Below are 21971 nucleotides of genomic sequence, written 5' to 3'. Positions count from 1 at the left end.
ATCACCTGTCTTCCCTGTAGTGAATTAGCTGCTGGGTGGCAGAAGGAATTGGCTCTGGCTTTTGCTCTTGGTTTACTGGAGGCTGAGGAGGAATGGCAGGACCCTGTCCTCTGGCCACCTTGCCACTCCTACCACTGCCAGCAACATTCTCACCCTTACTGCCAGAGAGAATATGGAATCTTTTGTGAGTACCCGACCTGTGGGGGCAAAAAACATTAGTTGAGGGCCACTGAGAGGTAAAAGTTGGAAAATGAACTTAGAAATTGACACTATTATAATACTTAGGTCCAGGCATCGTAAAACTTTTATCAGTACATCATCACACAGTTCTAGAAATATGAAATGAGTTCTAGACCTGACTGCTAGTTCTAACCTGTGCCACTTTAGTCAGATTCCTTTCCTTCAGTTTTATCACCCTTCAAATGGCAGTGATAATCCCAGCACATCTGCTCCCCAGGTGTTGGGAGAGACTTTCCTGTGTGTGACTGATGATTACTTCAAAATAAACCTCTAAATTTAGGGCAGTTTGGAGAGGAAAAAAACAGGAGATGTAAAGGGGTAGGAAAAAGGTCATCTATAGAGAAGTAAAGGCCATGGATTCCACTGAATTCTACAGTTTGAGGGGTAAAGTGTAGCCTGTAATCCCGAATGAAGGGGTTAGTGGTGTTAATATCTGCCTTTAAACGTCTTCAATCACTATGGCTCCCACTTCTTTCTACCACTCCATCAGCTTCAACCTTTTATCTGTCCTCAGAATAAAACCACAATGGGACTTGGGGGTGGTGGTGGTTATTCTCTGGGCTATAATTAATGGAATGGAATGAAAAGTGGCACCAGGTGTCAAAAGACCTGGGTTCTAGTGCAAGGTCTGCAATAAGCAGCTATATGGACCCTCCTAAGATCAGTGGGCCTCCCAGGCTAGAGAGTGCCTGCTTTTCTGTAGTCTAGTATTTCCAAATTCACAACAAACATTTACCTTTGGAATTTAGGGACAAAGAAGTAGAATTCTCAGAAATCCCCCAAATCGTAAGTTATTCTTAAAATACTTCATTCTTTAGACTGTTTTCCTCATTATTATAGGTATCTGGAAAAACTTTGCTTGCTAAGTAGACATATTAAGCTTATTTCTACTTACAAAGAACTGTAGCGTACAGAGAATATTTAAAAGACAGGAAGATGCCAGGGAACATATATTGGATAGTGTTCAAATAAATATAACATTTGAATAGCCTAGAGCAAGGTAAACAGAATATAGAATCAATCGTGTCCAGACTGTTAACTTATTTTGCTTCCAAAGTTTATTTCTCGGAACACCGTAAGATTTGTATAAAGTATGCTAGGTTGTTTATCAAATCATTTTAGTTGCAAGAACTCACCATTAGCAGCTGATATGGCCAGATATACAGATGTAATGGCATCACAACAACCAAAAATGGGGCTAATTAGATGGTGACCATTTCTCTCTGCTATGCTCCTGTCTCAGTTCTTGTAGCCTTCAACTCAGTATGTTAGTATTTGATGAAGTTGGATTCTTTCAAACTAGTGATGTCTCCATAATGGTAAGTGTTACTATTCACAGAATAATTACAATACTTCTCATTTCCTCAACTGATTTTTCTAGGGATTATGGATTCAAAAAACATACATTTCCTAAGAAATACTGGGAGGGAATTCCCACATGGAAACACTGGTCTGTGTCCTAGCCCTAGCCTCTGTAGCATCATTCTGGGATGACAGTTTGTAATAGTGACCAAAACATGTAAGTTGGAGTTAAGGCAGATCCTAGAGATCAGTGAACTCCTGCAGATCTGTGGTGAGTAGTAAACTATATGTATATGTGTGTGTGTGTGTGTGTGTATATATATATATATTTTTTTTTTTCTTTTTTTTTTAAGGCAGAGTCTCGCTTTGTTGCCAGGCTGTAGTGCAGTAGCATGATCTTGGCTCACTGCAACCTCTGCCTCCTGGGTTCAAGCGATTCTCCTGCCTCAGCCTCCCAAGTAGCCAGGACTAGAGGCATGCGCCACCACACCCAGCTAATTTTTGTATTTTTAGTAGAGACGGGGTTTCACCATGTTGGTCAGGATGGTCTCGATCTTTTGACCTAATGATCCATCCGCCTGCCTCGGCCTCCCAAAATGCTGGGATTACAGGTGTGAGCCACCGTGCCCGGGAAACAATACATTTTTAAGTGCCAGACCAACTTACCACATAGATGTTTTAAAAACTAACAACTTTATTGTTGGCTACGGCAGCTTCTCTGGATCTACGGCCTGCAAAGAACTGACTGAACCTCTGAATGAAAGAGTAAGAGCATTAGGTTTAGAATCAGAGTTGGGTTCACATCCTAACTGCAATGTACTTTATGTGTTACATGTTCTTTGGTCTCAGGTTTCATCTGTAAAATAAGGATAACATTGCATTATAAGGATTAAATAATGTTAAGAACCTAGGACAATGCGTGGCAGAAACGGCCCTCTCCCCTCCCATTTCCTATAACAGTCAACCTTGACGCCAGGGAAGAGGAAGGCCACCAAGAGCTTTCTGGTAACAGAAAACCACTCAATGAAGGCCACAGACAGAACAATCTCCTTTGGAATTAGTCTCACTTTAAGAATATTCAAGGAAAAAAGTTGAATTTTGCCAATTCCATAAATCAAAAGTGAGTATGTACTGTAGAGAGAGCTTTAGTTATTTAAATACTTAAAACATCAATTTGCCAAATAAGTGCAAGAGATTAAATAGATTCAGACATGCCCCTATCCTCAAGTAGCTTACAAGCTAAGAATACAAAGCTGACTGTGATGCACAAAGATGACAGGAATACCACAAAAGAAGAGATTCCTGCCAACCACAGAAGCCAGGCCATACAAAGGAGCAACAGCATTTCACAGGCATTCATGCAGAAGGGCATTCCAGGCAGAGGGGATGGCATGAACATAGCAATAACATCACACAGTATAGTGGAGCCATCCATTTTCCAGCGTGGGAGAGGAGATGCAGGGGGTGATGACGGAAAAGGTGAGCTGAAGCAAGGTTATAAAAACCAGAGCTAGAAATTGGACTTTATCCTGGAAGCAATACAGGCAGTCTGTCTTGGGTCCCCAGTACATTTTAGGTAGGGTTTACTTTACACAGATTTGCATATATATCAGAACATGATCTGTTGTAAAAAGCAGGGACATCATCATTATCATTCTCTTTGTTCCTCTGAGGCAGTCCCTCAAAATCTCCATTGGAATCCTCTGGAATTTTCCAAAGGCCCCAGCCTAAAGTCCCTACAAGATCTTTGCAAAGGACTCTCAGAGATCCTCTTCCATTTGGTATTTGGGAGCACAAAGATCCAAGTAGTACAGTAGTTATCAGCACTACAGCCTGCACTACCCACTTTCTGGACCTCTGTGCAGTTCAGTTTCCTGCAGTAATCTATAAAATGAAAACTGGCTCAGAGGGGTGGTTTACAAACCTTTAACAAAGAAAGCTTTTTAAAAATCCCCATGCAGGCAGTCTCCAAGGCACCTATTGTCAACCCCTGGGGCTCTGTGAAGCAAACCTGAAAGACAGGGGTCTGTCCGATTCCCGGGGCTGTTTTCTGTGCTCAAGTGAAAAGGTTAGTTTGGTGGGCTCAGAATCTACATCTTCACTGACAAAGCACCAGAATGATCTGATGTCTGTCATTCAGGCTAGGGAAGAGCCACTTACTCCCAACCCATGAGGCTGTGCCAAAGTCCTAATATTCCCTGAGTCATACACAGGCTCATGGAGCCCATTCCTAGTCCCACCTCCTCAGAGTTCAGGACCAACAAAATCCTCTTTAGCAAGGAGAAATAATCCTGCTGATCCATGAAATGCCACCATTAGCAATTTATCCTTTTGCTAAAGCACTTGCCACTCCCCATAGGAGGAGGCATTCATCCCACACTTTTCCAGGTAAACAAGGTCATGAGGGCCACTCCTCCCCATGAGAAGCAGCAGAGCAATTACATCCTAGGCACCTGAGGCAGGCCTACTGACTCAAGAAGATGACAAGTCTCATCCTCACTGCTTCTTCCCCTCAGTCTCTACATATAACCATCCTTGTGCCCTTGTGCCCACTTATCCCCCTTAACCATGAAGCACTCAGAGACAAGTTACACTGTGTTCTTGCTTGGCCTGACTGGCCCAGCCTTTTCTTCCAGCTTTAGGAGCCTCAGACCTTCAGCCTCTAAAGGCCATTTAGCTCCTCTGTGCTGACAGGAACATGAAATCCAGAGATGCTGAGAGGTAGAAGGCAGCCTCCTCTTCCCCAGAGTGCAGCTGATGGAGGCTGGAGGCAGCCGCTGGAGGTGGCCAGCAGCATGCACAAAAAGCTTTCCGCACTCAGTCCTCTTCCATGCCTTCCTGAAGCTACTTTAAATACTGCACATCTCCTTAATCCACAGGGAGACTGAAGACCTCTGGGATTTCAAAAGGATGTACAGCCTTTGGAGAGAAAGCAAAGCCCTATGAGTGACTATGATTAGAATCAACTCGTGATAAAACCCAACTGGCCAGCCTTAAGGAAGGCCCTCTGCAACCTGCCGTACCCCACCTGTCCAGGCCCACAGCCTGTCACTCTCCAGCCTATGTTTCCCATCTGTCAATAAGTGGCCAGTTAGACCAGATAGCTTTAGAGTCTCACAGACATGGGTTCAAATTCTAACTTTGCCCCTACTAGCTGTCTGACTATGGACAAGTCACTTAGTTTTCTTTAAATGCTATTTCAAAAAAAAAAAAAAAAAAAAGGCCCTACATGACTGGACTGCTGAGGATTAATTAACACAAGGTATACAAAGCATTTACCCAGTATACAAGCTGGCACTGTATGCATTCATTAAATGCAAGCTACTCTTTTTATTATTATCCTATACATATCACTTCCCAAAACAATCCCCCCTCCCCCAGTATCTCTGTATTCTTTTGCCCACCTAGATTCCACCTGCTCCTGCTGATCAATCAAAAGCCTATTCTTGCTTAAAAAAAAAAAAAAAGCCTCTCTGTCCCCCAAGGTCCAATTCAACCACTGACCTTTCCCAAGGGATCTTCCCTGACAATCAAGGTCTACAGGAATCTATCCTCCTCTCCTGTTTCTTTCGCCTGGCCTTTGTCACACAGTGCAAGTTCTCTTCACTTTCTAGACTGAAGAAACATGAGGACTTGGGCCTCAGTGTCCCATCTGTCAAATGAGATTATAATCCTCTGCCTCCTTTCTGCTGAATGAGGTATTTTAAAGTTCCCATAACATGCTTAATAAATCACAGCATATGTATACATTCACATGTTGCTTCAAATGTATGCCTAAACATTCTGTACGCTGAGTGCCTGAGGATAATGAATTTTGTTAACTTATGTGTTTTTATAAGCAGACATACAGAATTCAAAGACATTTTTAACACATTAGTAATAAGAGCTGAGACTGATAAAGCATTTCATGTACAGGTTTCACATATTAATTTCCATATGCGTAACCCATTACAGAAGTATATCCCCATTTTATATGGGGTATATACAGAAGTATAATCCCCATTTTACAGAAGGGGCAACTGAGGCACATAAAATATTCATATTTTCCAAGCACTATGGAACAGTGGCAGGTGGGGAGCCAGGTTTCAAGGTAGGAGGTCCAACTCTCTTAACCCTGAAGCTGTCCCTCACCAGTTAAATTTTAATTTCTTCACAGTACTGGCTCTACCAATGGTTCCTTACTCTCTCAACTCTGCTGAGGTGGTATCATGAGGGCCTCCTCTATAGCTAGTTTGAGACCCAGAGGTAACCGTGTATTCACAGAATCTTAGTTACCTAAGAAGTAAAGAAAAGGTTTCATCATCCATATAGGTGGTTTGCATCTGTGGCCCTATGTTAGAGTCAACCTGAGAAGGTTTAGGTGACCACGTTAGAGTCATCTAAAAAGAAAGGTGCTTTTTAATACCACTATACTTGATACCCGCCCTGGCCAAATTAAGTCAAAATCTGTGAGGTGGGGCCTAAATTGGTAGTTTGAAAAATGTGTCCAAGTGATGCTAATACATAGCAGCCAGCAGTGAGAGACACTGGTTTAGACCAGTGCTTCTCAAGATTTAATGTGCACAGAAATCACCTGGGGGTCTTGTTAAACTATAATTTGATTCAGTAGGTCTGGGGTGAGCAGGAGATTCTACAGTTCTTGAAAGCTCCCAGGTGATGCCAATTCCAAAAATTCCACTTTGAATGATAAAGGTTTATACTAGAGGTTCTCAAAGTGAAGGTCCACTGACCCCTGGGGATCTCCAGGACTCTAGGGGGTCCATAGGGTCAAAACTACTTTCATAACAATATTATTTTATTATTTATCCTTTTACTATGTTGACATTTGCACTAATGGTAAAAAAAAAAGAAAGAAAGAAAGAAAAAACAAACAACAGGCCGGGTGTGGTGGCTCATGCCTATATCCCAGCACTGTAGGAGGGCGAGGCAGGTGCATCACTTGAGTCCAGGAGTTGAAGACCAGCCTGGCCAACGTAGCAAAACTCTGTCTCTACCGAAAAATAAAGACAAAAAAAATAATTAGCCGGGCATGGTGGCGGGCACCTGTAATCCCAGCTACTTGGGAGGCTGAAGCAGGAGAATCACTTTAACCCGGGAGACAGAGGCTGTAGTGAGCTGAGATCATGCTGCTGCATTCCAGCCTGGGCAACAGAGTGAGACTCCATCTCAAAAAAAGAAAAAAAAAGAAAAAGATAGGTAAAACTGCTGGCACTTTAGCATGAGTTGAGACAGTGACACTAACCTGTACTCATTGTCATTATATTCTTCACTGCCACACAGTTGGATTTCTAAAAAGTCAGTTTCACTTAGCATCTCTGATGAAGTGGGCAAAATTACTACTTTCATTAAATTTCAATCCTTGTATACATGCCTTTTCAATATCCTGTGTGACAAAACACTTCTAGGAAGTACACATAAAGCACTTCTACTACATGCCTAAGTTCACTGCGTGTCTGATTGTTTTAGTACAAGCTAAACTTTTCTTGTTTTTTGGTGGAACACCAATTTTACTTTCAAGCCTGAGTAACCATAATTTGTCATTTCTACAAATTACAGTTACTTCAGGCTTGAGTATTAGGTAGACCCTTCCTCAAATATGAATAAATTAAGCCCACCACTGAAAGACAATTTACATCATTTATGGCCAATGATAAAACTGATGTTTTCAAGCAAAACTCTGAATTTTGAAAGACCTGAATTTATCAACATGAGCTTAAAAGTGTCCCAGAACTTAAAGATGTTTCAGAGGAGATCCAGCTGTCTTATTAAGCCAGAATCTGCTAAAACATAAAATGTCATTCTTCTAATTTTTTTTTGTCCTTAGGAAATATTACTTTCCTTAAAAATGCATTATTTGTGTTAATATATAATGGGTTTATCATTTTAAATGAAATAAAAATATTTTTTATATTCTGTTTTAGTTTCTAAAACAGTAAACTTTTAAATAATCCATAAACAAAGCCCTTTTGGGTCTCAATTTTTAAAAGTGTAAAGGGGTTCTGAGACCAACTTTTTGAAAGCCACTGGTTTAAACTATCTTATTCTAGCCCCCCATTATACAGATGGAGAATTTGAGAGTCAGAGAGGGACAGGGACTTGCCCAGAGTCACACAGAAGGTGGCTGGCTGGGCTCCAGGTCTCCAGCTTTTCAAGGTCATTCCCTTAGTCCCTTGGCTGGTCCTATGGTAAAGGAGTGAGAAGAGATGCCAACCTTACCTGGTGTAGATGGACAGCATGAAGACCCTGGAAGTCTTTTTCTTCATTAACTATAGATGAAAACAAACAAACAAAAACCAAAAAATGCTGCTTTAGGACCTGATCCCCAGTGCTGCCACTGCTCATTCATCTGGCCATTTAGCAGACAGCTTTCCTCTGGGGTCACCAGGCCCTGTCAGTAGCTTACGAATGAACCCAGGGCATCTTATGTGGGGAAACACCTCAATCAGTTATCTCTGCTAACTTTTAATTGGAACCTGGAAAAAAGCCATGGTCTCACTCACTCCCCTATCAAGACCTCCTATGGGCCGGGTGCAGTGGCTCACACCTGTAATCCCAGCACTTTGGGAGGCCAAGGTGGGCGGATCACCTGAGGTCAGGAGTTCGAGACCAGCCTGACCAACATGGAGAAATCCCATTTCTACTAAAAATACAAAATTAGATGGGCGTGGTGGTGCATGCCTGTAATCCCAGCTACTCGGGAGGCTGAGGCAGGAGAATCACTTGAATCTGGGAGGTGGAGGTTGCGGTGAGCCGAGATCACGCCATTGCACTCCAGCCTGGGCAACAAGAGTGAAACTCCGTCTCAAAAAAAAAAAAAGACTCCCTATGCTCACATCCTCACTAACAGGATGTTAGTGGCTTCTATTTTTCCCTCCTAAAAGTACCTGGAGAAGGGAACAAAACCAAGTTATGATGCTCCTAAGAGGAGCTCAGTGAACTGTCAAACCTGGCCCACCTAAGTGACCTACTGAGGAGAAAACTTTAAAATCTTTCCAAGCCTATATAAACAAGTCTAGAGTTGACCAAGGCCTCACATGTCATCCGGTCCAACGATTCCAATGCATGCATCGCGCATCTGCCTGAACATTCCTGGAGGTGGGAGGTTCATCATCTCTTGATGAAGTCCATCTAACTTAAAGGTTTTCACAAGATGCTTTTTCTTATAGTGTGCCAACATCTGCCACCTAGATTTTTCCCCAACTGGCCTCATCAAGAACCACCCCAGGACAGCCCTGCAGAAACTCTTATGTCTTCTCTGCATGAGCTCTTCCAGTGCTCATCCTACACACTGGTGCTATTTTGATCACTGACTTTCCAAGGAGAGTGCCCATGAATGAATAACTAAAAACACAGAAGACTGCAGAGAAGAAGTAAGCCTTATAGTTATGGAAACTTTTAGATGCTGAAAACAAAGTCAGCAATGATGATCAGAAGACAGTATAAGAACACCATCAGGGGAAAGGAAAGACATTTACTCTGAGAAGATCAACAAGCGCAAATCTAAGATGACCAAGGCCACTGGCCCTTCCTGTGTCACAGGACTGTGGCAAAAGAATACATCACGAGAAGGGATGGGCACATAAAGGAAATAGTAGGATGAAATTCTATTCAATTTCCCAACATTGGTTCCCAGACTGGCTAAATGTGACTTATCTATACAAGTCTTTAAAAATTCAGAGACCTGGGCCCCATCCTCAGGGTGACTAATTGAATAGATTGAGGCTGGAGTTCAGGGATAGACAGCATGGCCAAATTTGGGAACTATGACTATAGATGGTGTGAGCCACTGAGAAAATGACATCACTGGGGAGAAAAAGGTAGCTTTCATTATATAGCTACATTTATATGACCTTGAGAATGTATATTATGTCTGTCTCTTTTGAGGGTGTCAGGCAGAGGGAAGGAGATGAGAAGCATGATCATCAGGGAAAGGAAGACGTACAACAAATCCTGCACAGCTAGTACCAGGATGCTAAAGTATTTTGATGAGGGAAATGGTGCAGACCAGGCTTCTAAAGTGAAGTTGTTAATGAAATGAAAGGCAGACAATACCCAGAAGCAGCCTGTCATATATGCTAAACTCTCTGTTTTCCGGAGAATCCAAAAGCATTGGAAACTGTTTTCTCTGATATCCCTAGTTGGTTTACCCAAGGATAAAATGCCCAGACTTCCTTCCTAACAGCAGGCTAATTGATGTGACCAAAGAATGTGCAAACAAGATGCATGGTTCCTAAATTATGTAGTTTTTCCTTCCTTCTCTATACAGTCTAGTTTTGCTTTTGTTGGACGACATCCCACTGATCGATCGATCTCTGAATAAAAATCAACACTGAAATGGACTGTTGATTATCTAAATGCCTTTGAGTTATTCTGACAATTCCTTTAATTCAGTGTTCTTTACACCAGCCAGGACCTGACCCTAGCACTCCCCACACTCCCCCCACTCCCCCTCCAATGGCGACAGCAAAACTCACAGTGAAGATGCCTTGAGTAGGATGTTCACAGAGGCAGCCAGTTCCTTATCCAGCATGGCCCTGAAGCAAAGGCACAGGGTGACAGTTACTGGGGCAAGTCCCAGGGTCTCAAGAGAGGGGAAGGGGATGGGGTTCCAGGGACTTACCCAGGAAACCTGACTCTAAGTAGACAGGCTTTTAGCATTCCCCTCCCCTTACATCCTCCCTGCTCAAACCAGCACATTCCATAACTATCAGGCACAAAACCTCTGAAGATAAGCTGTTTGTAAGTCCTTCTCTGGGTGAGGACAGAAGCAGGGAAGCACCTATGGGAAGGCAGTTTGAATAAAAGGCCCAGTCTGCTTAGAGAATGGGAGTTAACACTGAACCAAAAATAAGACCTAGGTTCCATTGCCCGTCCTGCAGTAACATGGCTGTGTGATCTTAAGTTCCTTCTTTCATTCTAGTAAAAAGTATTCAAGCACCTACTCTGAGATAGGCACCTTCCCACCTCTCAACTTGAATCTCCTATTGGTACAAGAGGATTGGTTTAGCTGGTGGTTTCCAACCTTTTTCACCACCGAGAACTTCTTTTATTATGCCACCTTCTACTGTTAACTCTCAGAGATGCATCTGGTTGATGGGTGCTTTGATTCGTAGGTACCCATGTGACCGCACAGAGCTGATACAACTCCAAAGCAAAAGCAAAAAAAGAATCATATCCTGTGTTCATTTTGGCAAATACAAGCTCTTTTCACTTGTTATTAAAGGTTTCTACCACAGCCCTAACAGCATAGTCATCTCCTTTACAGACCTCTAAGATTTTTTTACTGACTCCAGGCTGAAATCCCTTGTCAGATGTTTTTTGTTTGTGTGTATATTTGTTTTAGAGACAGAGTCTTGCTCTGTCACCCAGGCTGGAGTGCAGAGGCACAATCATAGCTCACTACAGCCTCGAACTCCTGGGCTCATGCAATCCTCCCACCTTAGTGTCCCAAGTAGCTAGGACTACAAGCATGCACCACCATGCCTAGCTAACCTAAAAAAAAACTTTTTATAGATGGGGTCTCATTTTCTGGCCCAGGCTGGTTTCAAACTCCTGGCCTCAAGTGATCCCCCTAACTCAGCCTCCCAAAGTGCTGGGATTACAGGTATGAGCCACTGCACCTGGCCCAGATCACCTTTAATATTACACTGGACTTCAATCTCAGTCTCTGATTGCTGTGCATAGAATTGGTGAACACAATGAATTGTGTCTGAACTAGTACACGTGTCATAGAAATAGGAGCACCATCAGTGCAAGGAAGAAGTGTTCCCAACCATCCAAACCGCAAGCCCTCAGAGTGTGGCAGGCCCTGACAAATCTTCCTCAGATCTCTGACAGCCAAAGGTCTCCATTCCATGAAGTGCTTGGACCCTGCCAAACAAACCTTATCTGAGCCCTGCTCCCTGCTCTCTCCTTCCCTCAGCTGCTGCCAAGAGAACTGACCTACTCTCTCTTCCCTCAGGTTGAACACTGCTGAATTTAAGGGCTCCATATTAATGTGACATTATCACCACCATCATCGTTCCTTTGGAAAGTTCCAAGAGGTAAATAAGTTCCTGACTGTGAAGAGTGACACATGGCATGAATCTGTTTTTGCAATTGCTGCCAGTCTTAATCACCCACTGAGAAATAACATTTTAGTCGTTCTGGAGGTGGCATGCAAACACAGGCAGAGTTACACCTCTAGAAAAAAGAATCCCATTGTCTCACAGGCCTTTCCCAATCTCTCTGAGAGTGTAGACTCCTTAGGGACTGATCACAGCAACCTGAAAGATTACAGAACTGTTGAGCATTTGGTTATTCAAAAAGCCCATAGGGCTATAAAAAGAGAGAGTTGACTGAATGTAATTTTAAATCACAAACACATACACACACACACACACACACACACACACACACACGACCAGCAGTGAGTCATCCATGGGGAGCCCAGGTTCTAGGAAAGCAGAAGACAGATGTGTAGAGCTACTAGGATCTCTGTAAACTGCAGCCATCACAGAATACCGGCTCACAAACCAGATGCATAGATCGGCTCTCACAGCATTTTTTTTAAATTCTTTATTTTGTTAACAAAATTTCCTTTTTTTTTTTTTGAGTCAGAAAAAAAAAATTCTTTTTTTGTCTCTCTGTCGACCAGGCTGGATTGTGCAGTGCCGCAATCTCGGCTCACCGCGGCCTCAACCTCTGAGGCTCAAGTGACCCTCCCACCTCAGCCTCCCAAGTAGCTGGGTCCACATGTGCACAGCACCATGCCTGGCTAAATTTTATTTATTTATCATAGAGTCAAGGTCTTACTATGTTGTACAGGCTGGTCTTGAACTCATAGGTTTGACTGGTCCTCCCACCTAGGCCTCCCAAAGTGCTGAGATTACAGGCATGAGCTACCACACCCAGCTAACAAAATTTCATATTAGGATATTTCACAATAAAAAAAAAATACAAAGTATCTCACTTCTTGAGGAAAAAAAATGAGTCCCACAACATTGGGCCTGCACTCCTATAGGGTCACATTTAGCTAGAGCTTAACAGCAGCTACTCCCTCTAGGCATGAAATTCGCTTCTCTTCAACACAGATCCCATTACTCTTTCCTCCTTCCCAACCTCTAGAAAGCAAAGGGTTGTTATCTACCATCATCCTTCATTGTTACACCCCAGTCCACTTCACTCATTTAAGTTATCTGCCTATAGGCATTTATGTTTGTAACCCTAGCCTAATCCAATTCCCTTACACCTCAAACTGGAGCCCAGAGAAAGACTCGTCTAAGGCCATATACGGAGTTGTCAACAGAGGACAATAGGACCCATGTCTGCTAACTCAACATTCAGGATCTTGACCTAAGCCCCTACAGGATATTTTTCTAGTTAAGAACACACCTGTCAATAAAGTGATCTAAGAACATTGCCAGAAACCAGAATTGAACTGAACAAGAACTGAGAAGTAGCAGACTAAACTTTCAGGAAGACTAACAAAGAAAGAACACTACACTAGAGCTGACAGACCTGGTCCCAGCATTGGCTCTGCTGCTAAAGGTAGGGTTCCTGCCAGCTACCATTTGTGGGGCCCTCCCCATCCAGCACCCACTTACTCTTTTTCCACAAATCCTGGAAACTAAGCCGGTTTGCCTCTCTTCTACCCAAATCATTAATTAAAAATACAAAACAGAACAGGTTGATGAGAGCTCCACGGCCACATCACTAAAGACTCCACTTCAGACTTTCAGTTCAACTTGCTGGACTGAACACATACGGCAACCCCCCACTTTTATATCAAACACTGGAAATGACAGAAAATGCTTAATACTTAGCCATGCTAGAATACTATAAGAACACTTTATGTACAAGCAACTATGAAGAAGCACCAAAGAATAAAAGGCAGCCCTGACACACACGTGGGCATGCAGGGGTACGGCCACAGATGACAGCAACATTCCACGTCTGGAGGCAGTGGAAACCAGAGCAGGCAGGAACATGGAAGCAACCATGAAGGTGAAGACTTGAGAGTGCCACAGCAGGAGCAGGTGGAACCCCCAAATCTCCCATGGACCAAGCAGCAGTAATGGGATATCTGTCTCTAGAAAGGAGCAGAGTGTAGAAGCTTTGGCCAGAGAGGCAAAGCAGTGTCCTAGTGGCTGTTGACAGACAGGGAAAAGAGAAAGAATTATGCCCAGAAGACTACCAGTAGCTAAGGTACCCCAGCCAGCAGTATGCCCCCACATCCACCCTCACATGAAAACAGTGCTGCCCAATGCAAACTCCTTGCAGCTGTTCCTGTATCTCCCAACAAGCATAACCAAAAAGATGAAGGGTTGTGATGAAGAATCACAAAGTATTTGAGGGAAGACAAACAACAAACAAGATTCAACAATCTACAGAAGAGGACCAATTAAAAGAACATTGAAAACCAAGATTTTAAAATAAGTATGGTTAAGATCCACAGAAAGATAAGGCAAGGTTACTACATCCATAATAAAATAAGAGTAGATGATTATGAAACAAGAGCATTGGATTATTTTAAAACAATTAGAAAGCTTAAAAATTAAAACTATAATTGCTTAAATAAAAAACTCAATAGACAGGTTCAGTAGCAAAACAGGCATAACTGAAAAACAAGAGATGGGAGATTGGGCACAAAAGTTCTCCCAGTATGCAGAATAAAGGAACAGAGATAGAAAAATAAAAAAGTTCAGTCATGGAGGACAAATTCACAAGTTTTAACTATCCATATAATAGGAGTTCCAGGAAAATAACACAGAAATAATAGAGAGAGAATATTTAACAAATGAATAGCTGAATATTAAAGATAAAGAGAAAAGCCTAAAAAACTATCATAGAGAAGCAGCATTACCTAACAAAGGAATGAGCCTCCCTATTAACAGGCGACTTCTCCTCAGCAACCTTGGCTGCAAGAAGGCAACTGAGACCCTCTCTCCAAACTGACACTGAGCCATTTACGTGAACTGGCCTTTCAACCAGTTAGAAATCAGTCATCTGTGTTCCTTTCCTTCCAATATCTAACCTCACAGATGACAGCTGAAGTTCTCCCCTGATAAGACCCAGAGTAGCTGGATGATCGAGGGATCCAGAGAAAAGACATGAGCACAGACCCTGGGGGTACCAGAAGCATCAGGAATTTCAGTTCCTAGCTGCCATATACTGTAGTCACGTTCTGGGATAATATTAATGAAGGAAAAATAAACATTCTAGTTGGGGGAAGGAATGGTGCAATCAAATGCAAGATTAACCTGTAATCACCAATTTGGAGGCTGTGTGCCCCCAAGACCATATTCAACATTGGAAAACACTATAACTTTGTCTACCATCAACTTCAAGAATGCTGACTTGTAAAGCAAGAAGGGAGCAGAAAGCCAAATCCATTGCCTCCTGACCACATTAACCTTCTCCAAAGCTGCATCTATAGAGGAAAAAGGGGGAAACTCAGATATAACAAACATGTATTGAGCATCCAATTACCAGAGTAACATTTCAGTTACTAGAGTGAGCACTGTGCACATTTCGTATCATTCAATCCTCACAACAACCCTGTGAGGAAAGTGCCACTATCCCATTTTATAATTCAGAAAACTAATGCTTAGAGAAGGAAAGCAGTGTGCCCAAGGTCACACACTTACTACATGCTAGAGCCAAGATTCAAACCCTAGCCTAATTCCAAGTGCAGTCAGTGATCTTTCTACCATACCACAGGTGCTTCTAGAAAACTGCTCAATACTCAAAATGGCCTCCTCCTCCTTGTCATAATGAGCACCTCTGGGACTGAGCAAAGAAAATGCCACCATGAAGAGGGAGAGCTGGACCAGGAATTAGGAGACTTAAATTCACAATCTGCAGCATTCCACTATTCTCTTAACACTTGGAGCAAGCCACCTCTCTCTGTGGGTCTCGTATCCCTCATATGTCCCCACGCACCACCCAACATTTTCAGGCCCAGCAGCAGGATCCATGAGGCTACCATGCAGCGCTGCTCTCATATCGCCCAGGTAGATGGCTGTGTAGTTCATCATTGGATGGACAAGATTGTCAGAAGCAAGAGAGGGGCCCAATAGTGGCCTCTCTGGAGCATCCTGTAGCTTCTTGAGCCTCCTGGGGCCGCACCTAAGCCCCTTCACCATAATTGACAATGTTTCTGGCAATTTTCTCAGAGGAACAGTTGACAAAGATGATGCAGTGAGTGCCAAAGACATAGCTGCAGGTGACAGGTGAGTGGAGCTGCACAATTAAGGGCCCTGAGCATGAGCATGGGGTGTGTCAGAAAAAGAAACCATCAAAATCTACATAAGGGAAAAAGAAAAGCACAGATCAGTGACATCACCAATTCAATGCCTCCCAGCTCAAGCAGATTGGAAACAAGCCTGGGGTCATTTTTTAATCCCCATCCCCTTCCACAAATTAATTCCTGAGATCTGCATTGAGCTTCAGCACTTAGACAGTTTTCATATCTAGATATTTTCCCCTGCATTTCACAGACGAAGAAAATAACAGAGGCCCAGAAATCAAGAAACTAGATCAACATCACTTAGCTTTAATTGGTGAAGCCAGGATAAGGACTCAAGTCTGGATGACTTGAAATCAATTTTTACTGCACAAAACTGCAACTGGAGGTAATGTCAACTGGCATCCACTGACCAGCCATCATCCCGTGGAGATTATTATGAATGATAAACTCTTACACCTGTTGATGTTTTAGGAAGTAATTTCACCTGCATTCATCTGTATATGTACCACGTGCTGTGTGCAGTACTGTGGAAAAGATAGCCCTGCAAACAGACTTAAAACCCTAGTTTTAAGTACTCTGTAAATGTCCTGAAATTGAATGCAACTTTCAGTTTATCTATATCTTTTCCTCAGGTGCAAATCCACAACTTTCACAAAACTACTCAGGGAGAACTACAATCCCAAAAAAGTTAAGGTCCACTGGTTTGTGCCAATTTTTACAGGTGAGGAAATAAAGGCCAAAGAAGGGGAGAAATCACCCAAAAGGTGAGCAGCAAAGCTGAGCTAGAACCCTGTGCTTCTGACCCTCCCCTACAGTTCTTTCTGCCCCCTCCACCACCTCTGGAGTTACTCTGTAGTCACTTCCAACCTTAAGACTTCAAGATATTTCCAAGATGAGAAAACAAAGCCCCCAGACAATTACAGAAAAATGAGATGTAACTACAATAGACAGAAGAAAATAACCTATTATGTGATGCGTAGACGAGGATTCACCAACAGACACCCTTTCCCCTCCTCTATCTAGCAACGACACAGCCCAGTCACTCCTCCCCAAGTAGCCAGGAGTGACAGTTTCCCGGTAAACTTAGAAAAACATCCCACAATCTGCAGGACACCAAGTGGTGCCTCCAAGGACCAAACGGTTCACTGCCCTTACCTGGCTGCCTCCAGCACAGATCCCCAGGAGCATTAAAGAGAAATCTGTCTGCCTTCTCCCTTCCTTCCCTTCCCCTCAGTCCTGAGGCTGGGGGTTTAGGGATGAAGAAGTTCATAGTCTGCTGGCACAGGGCACTCACCAAGAGGCACACGAGGACAGAGGGCCGCAGGCAGCTTGGCAGAGGGCACCACAAGCCCAGCCTGTCCAGAGCATCACAGGTAATTTAGCCGCACCATGGCAGTGAATCGCAGCCATGGGTAGAGGTGCTAGTGGGCAGGCACTGAGGGCCTAAACTGACCTCTCTCCCACCTCTGCCCCCTTGCTCCTCCCTGGCCTGGTCTGCCAAGCTTGCCAGAAGGACACCAGGAGACAGACAGTGGAGGGAGCAGCAAAGAGCGGGAGGAATTTCCACTGGACACTCTTCACCCTTGAAACAATGCAAGCACCATACCAGACCTACAACCCTTGCAAAAATACAGTTTTCACTTTCCATTCAAACAATTTTTAAAAAATCAGAAAATCCCCCAAGACATCCAAATACAAAGACATAAACTTTAAGAACACAAAACCTTCAGAATCCACAGCACACACAGCACAGCATACACAAAATTCTTCCACTTTAAAGAGGTCCAACCCACCAACAAAAACAAGAGAAGCACGCACATGGCTGCCTCTCTAGCCCCTTCCTCCCAGAATCTCCCTTCTAATATTCTCCTTGGCTTAGAACACTCTTGTTACCTACTTCTCTCCTTAGTGAACTCTTTCCAGGCCATCCGAAAGATACTCCCACAGTTCTCTGCCCACAAGGCACTTGGCACACACTTTTTTTTTTTTTTTTTTTTTGAGGCAGACTCTCGCTCTGTCATCCAGGCTGGAGTGCAGTAGCGAGATCTCGGCTCACTGCAACCTCCACCTCCTGGGTTCAAGCGATTCTCCTGCCTCAGCCTCCTGAGTAGCTAGGACTACAGGCGCCCGCCACCATGCCCATCTAATTTTTGTATTTTTAGTAGACAGGGGTTTCACCATATTGGCCAGGCTGGTCTCGCACTCCTGACCTTGTGATCCGCCCACCTCGGCCTCCCAAAGTGCTGGGATTACAGGTGTGAGCCACCGTGCCCAGCCTGTACATGCTTTTATGGTAGTATTTAACAAACTATGGGGAGCACTAACAAATAAGAAAAGCAGCAAGCTAATGGCTGACTGTTGCCCTTCTGAATACAGACTCCACTGTTATCAGAATTTCCATATTTTTAATCCAGCTTTTTAATGTGAAGTATCCTCATTTTAAAAATGACAATTCTGGGGGTAGGGATAGAGAGCAGAGAAGTACAAGTAAACTGTTTAAGAGAATTATGTCTTAGTTGTGGCAGGAGTAACACAAGTGTTTTAAAAATTCAACAGCACACTTTAAGTTGGCAAATTTTATTGTATGTAAATAGTATCTTGAAATAGAGAGGGCAGGTGGAAACCAATTTAAAATTGTTTTCAACTAGGCTGACCAAACAAAACACACCTGTTATCAAATCTGGCTTGCAGATTGCCAGCTGACAGTCTCTGCATTTATTGTAATTACCTGTTCACCTATTTGTTTCATTCCCTGGGATTATAAATTCTTAAAGGCCTTATACATTTCTTAGCAAAGTATCTGACAAAATCCAATAGTTAATCAGTTGTAGGCCTACTCCTGTCATTTATATTGTTAGTTGTGCAGACTCAAGCAAGTTACTTAATTTCTGTGTACTTTCCGGGTATTTTTCTCATAAAGGAAGGTCTAATATCTCCTTCATAGGTCTGAAGTGAGGATTAACAGAGAAGATTAACATTAAGAGTGCTTATAAAATGTGGTTGGGCGTGGTGGCTCACGCCTGTAATCCCAACACTTTGGGAGGCCGAGGCGGGCAGATCATTTGAGGTCAGGAGTTCAAGACCAGCCTGGACAACATGGTGAAACCCCATCTCTACTAAAAAGACAAAAATTAGCCAGCATGGTGGCACACGCCTGTAATCCCAGCTATTCAAGAGGCTGAGGCAGGAGAATTGCTTGAACCCGGGAAGTGGAGGTTGCAATGAGCTGAGATTGCTCCGTTGCACTCCAGCCTGGGCGACAGAGCGAGACTATATCTCAAAAAAAAAAAAAAAAAAAAAAAAACTGCTTATAAAATGTAAGACCGTGTCATTCAAGAGCAAGTAGTCTCTTATCAACTACCAATGTAAACTCGGAAAACCTCCATTTGTTATTGAAGAACTTACTATCTATAGAAGAAATATGGTTAGAGAAAATGAGGCTGAGTAGTCCTAAGAAAACCTTTAAAGTCACTAAAATCAAGACCGTGATCTTTTATACCTATTACATTAATAATAATGGAACTGTTAATGACCATTTACCTCAGATCCTGAGATGATTTCCTGAGCTGATGTCCCCAAGTTTAGCTCAGGACCCTGCAGAGTTTAAGCTCAATCAATGTTTGTTACATGACTAAATGATAGGGATGTGTGGCTGGTGATGAAAAGGGTGATGGTAGTTATGAAAGTGATGTTGGAGTAACAAGGGAAGGATGGCCTCTGGAACCTCTTTGTCCTTCAACTCAGGTACCTCTACTCTTCAGATTCACTTCAAAGGTTACATTCCAAAAGTTCAAGTTCACATTAATGGCTTGGACAGTTTCTTCAGACATATCAAGACTCTGAGTGCTATGCCACAGGATCCAGGCTTTTCTTCTGGCAGCTTCTTATCCTCCATCTTCTCCTGCTCCTTATCAGATCCTGATTCAGAGTCAGACTTCCCCTCAGACTCAGATTCTGTATCCATCACCTTCACCTAAATGACATCCTCTTCTTCATGTCTTCCTTCTCTTTCTTCAAGTCCTTTGCTTTATTTTGAAGGTTCTTTTGCATCTCTTCATAGGTATAAGCAATTTATTGAAACCTTTTTTAAAAAAGTCAAGCTTCAATCCAGGAAAGGGTCCATATGAATTGTAGCATCAGACAGTATTCAATTTCCTCTGCAAAGACTTCTTCCTATGGACATAGACTCTCAGTGATGACCAAAGACTGAAACTTGAGTAGCTCATTAATTTCACTTTCCCTAATATCAATGAATCTTAAACCCACCTGTTTTGCAGACACTTAGATTTTTTAACTTCTTCATTAGCTCTAGAGAAATATGCATCATTCACACATCCTCCCACAGTTTCCATCAAGCTTAAGAGTGGCTGATTCTATATCACCCATCACCTCTTTTATCACTACCAAAACATCGGCAATATTGTACTGTTGCCATGTTTCTTTCAGAGTAAGGCGAGGGTTTTTTTCAATACAGTCAGCAAAGTGGTCAAACATATGCTTGGTGTAATACCTCCCAAATGCTTCAGTTATACCCTGACCCAAGGGCTGAAGAAAGCTAGGGCCTTCCTGAGGGAGAAACACAATATCGACATTAGAATGAACAAAGAATAATGAATCTGGATGATTGGGACCTCTGTCCACAGTTAGCAACATTCTGATCTCCAGATTTTTTTTTGTTAAATGACTTCGGACTTGATAGATAAAAAAAATTGTAAAACTAATCCAAAAAGTGGCAGTGGTGATTCTGGATGTGATCACAAGAAAACAGGAAGGCGTTTATCTCTAAAAGACAAGTGGGGGATTATAGTCTTTGTAAAGCAGCAGTGGTTTTATCATTTTGTCACCTGAGGCACTGCCACAAAAAATGAGGGAAATCCTGTCCTTAGCTTCCCCTAAGCTTTCCAGATTTTTGTCTTTTGTCCCAAAAGCAGGAAGGCACGCACTGCAAAAGATGGGTCATCTCCTTGGCGTTGAAGACCTGTTGAGGCACAAAGCCTCTCTCCAGTTGCTTGGAATACTCGATGCCCACTCAGGATTTAAGGGTCCCTCCTCCCCATCAACTTCGTATGTTGCAAAACAGCAGCGATTTTTAAAGTTCTCAAACCATCCCTTGCTCGCATGATACTTATTTGGGTTGTCCTCCCCAGATGTTTCCCATTGGTTCCCTGTAGATGTATTTGGCCAGGTTGCAGATGGCCTTCTGGGTCAGATGTCGCCCTCTGTCATCTGGCCTTCCACCTAAAAGGTTAACTGGGTCTCCACCTTCACGATGTTTACATTACAGGGGAATACACAGCAGCTTGGAGCAGACGGGCGACCAACTCTCCACGCTGGTCTTTCTTGGTTTTCTGGGGGGAGTGGGGGACGTGAGGGGAAAGCAGGGTCTTGCTCTGTCGCCCAGGCTGGAGTGCAGTGGCACAATCACCGCTCACTGCAGCCTCGACCTCCCAAGCTTAGGGGAGCCTCCCGCTTCAGCCTCCCGAGTAGCTGGGACTACAGGTGCGTGCCACCACACCGCACTAATTTTTTTCCTTTTTTTTTTCTTTTTGGTAGAGACGGGTTTCTCACTATGTTGCCCAGGCTGGTCTCGAACTCCTGGGCTCAAGCGATCCTCCTGCCGCGGCCTCCCAAAGCGCTGGGATTACAGGTACGGCCACCGCGCCCAGCTGCTTCTCCTTGGTGATCAACACCAACAAGGCGGCGCACGTCCCTATTACTCACGCCTTCGTCAGGCTCCTGGAGAATATTCATCCAGTCTTCCAGAGGCACGACGCTCCGCCTCCTCTTGACAGGTGGCTGGCCCAGGATCAAGATTCCCCTCCAGGCCTCCGCTCCACCTGGGGCGGCCTCAGTTGCGGCTGTAGCCGCGGTGGCCTCCATAACGGCTGCGGTCGCCGCCGCCTAGAGCCCGGTTTTGGAGCCGCGAGGACGCCGACGAGGCTGTTTAACTTCCCGTGAGTCCCCACCCTCGCCGCTCCTTTGGCCTGGAATTTGGCAAGGCTTTGCCCTACGCGGTAAACACGTAAGCCTACTGGAAAACCGGCCTCCGCAATCCCCTGAGCAGCGCCCTAGGTGACGCCAGACTGAGGGAGCCGCAGCCACTGGCTACAGTTGACACGGCCCTAACGGAGACTTCTCGCGATGGGTGGCAGCCCCATAGCAATCTCAGGGACAAGGAGGCTGTGATCAGCAGATCTCG

At 43.7% G+C, this 21971-nt stretch overlaps 1 long non-coding RNA gene across 1 annotated transcript; it reads right to left on the bottom strand.

Moving 5' to 3' along the window:
- Positions 1–1280: 1280 nt before the first annotated feature.
- On the bottom strand, positions 1281–19449 carry LOC103891531 (uncharacterized). Its single transcript, XR_002916230.3, has 4 exons — positions 19313–19449; positions 10017–10076; positions 7759–7808; positions 1281–4461 (listed from the first exon to the last, which is right to left on the bottom strand). It is a non-coding gene; the product is annotated as an uncharacterized LOC103891531 (long non-coding RNA).
- Between the last annotated feature and the right edge of the window lie 2522 nt (positions 19450–21971).

This window comes from Pongo abelii, chromosome 13 (assembly GCF_028885655.2).
Source record: "Pongo abelii isolate AG06213 chromosome 13, NHGRI_mPonAbe1-v2.0_pri, whole genome shotgun sequence".
Taxonomy (NCBI): domain Eukaryota; kingdom Metazoa; phylum Chordata; class Mammalia; order Primates; family Hominidae; genus Pongo; species Pongo abelii.
Note: the sequence above shows the minus strand (reverse complement) of the source record. Positions and strands in the feature narration are given on the sequence as shown.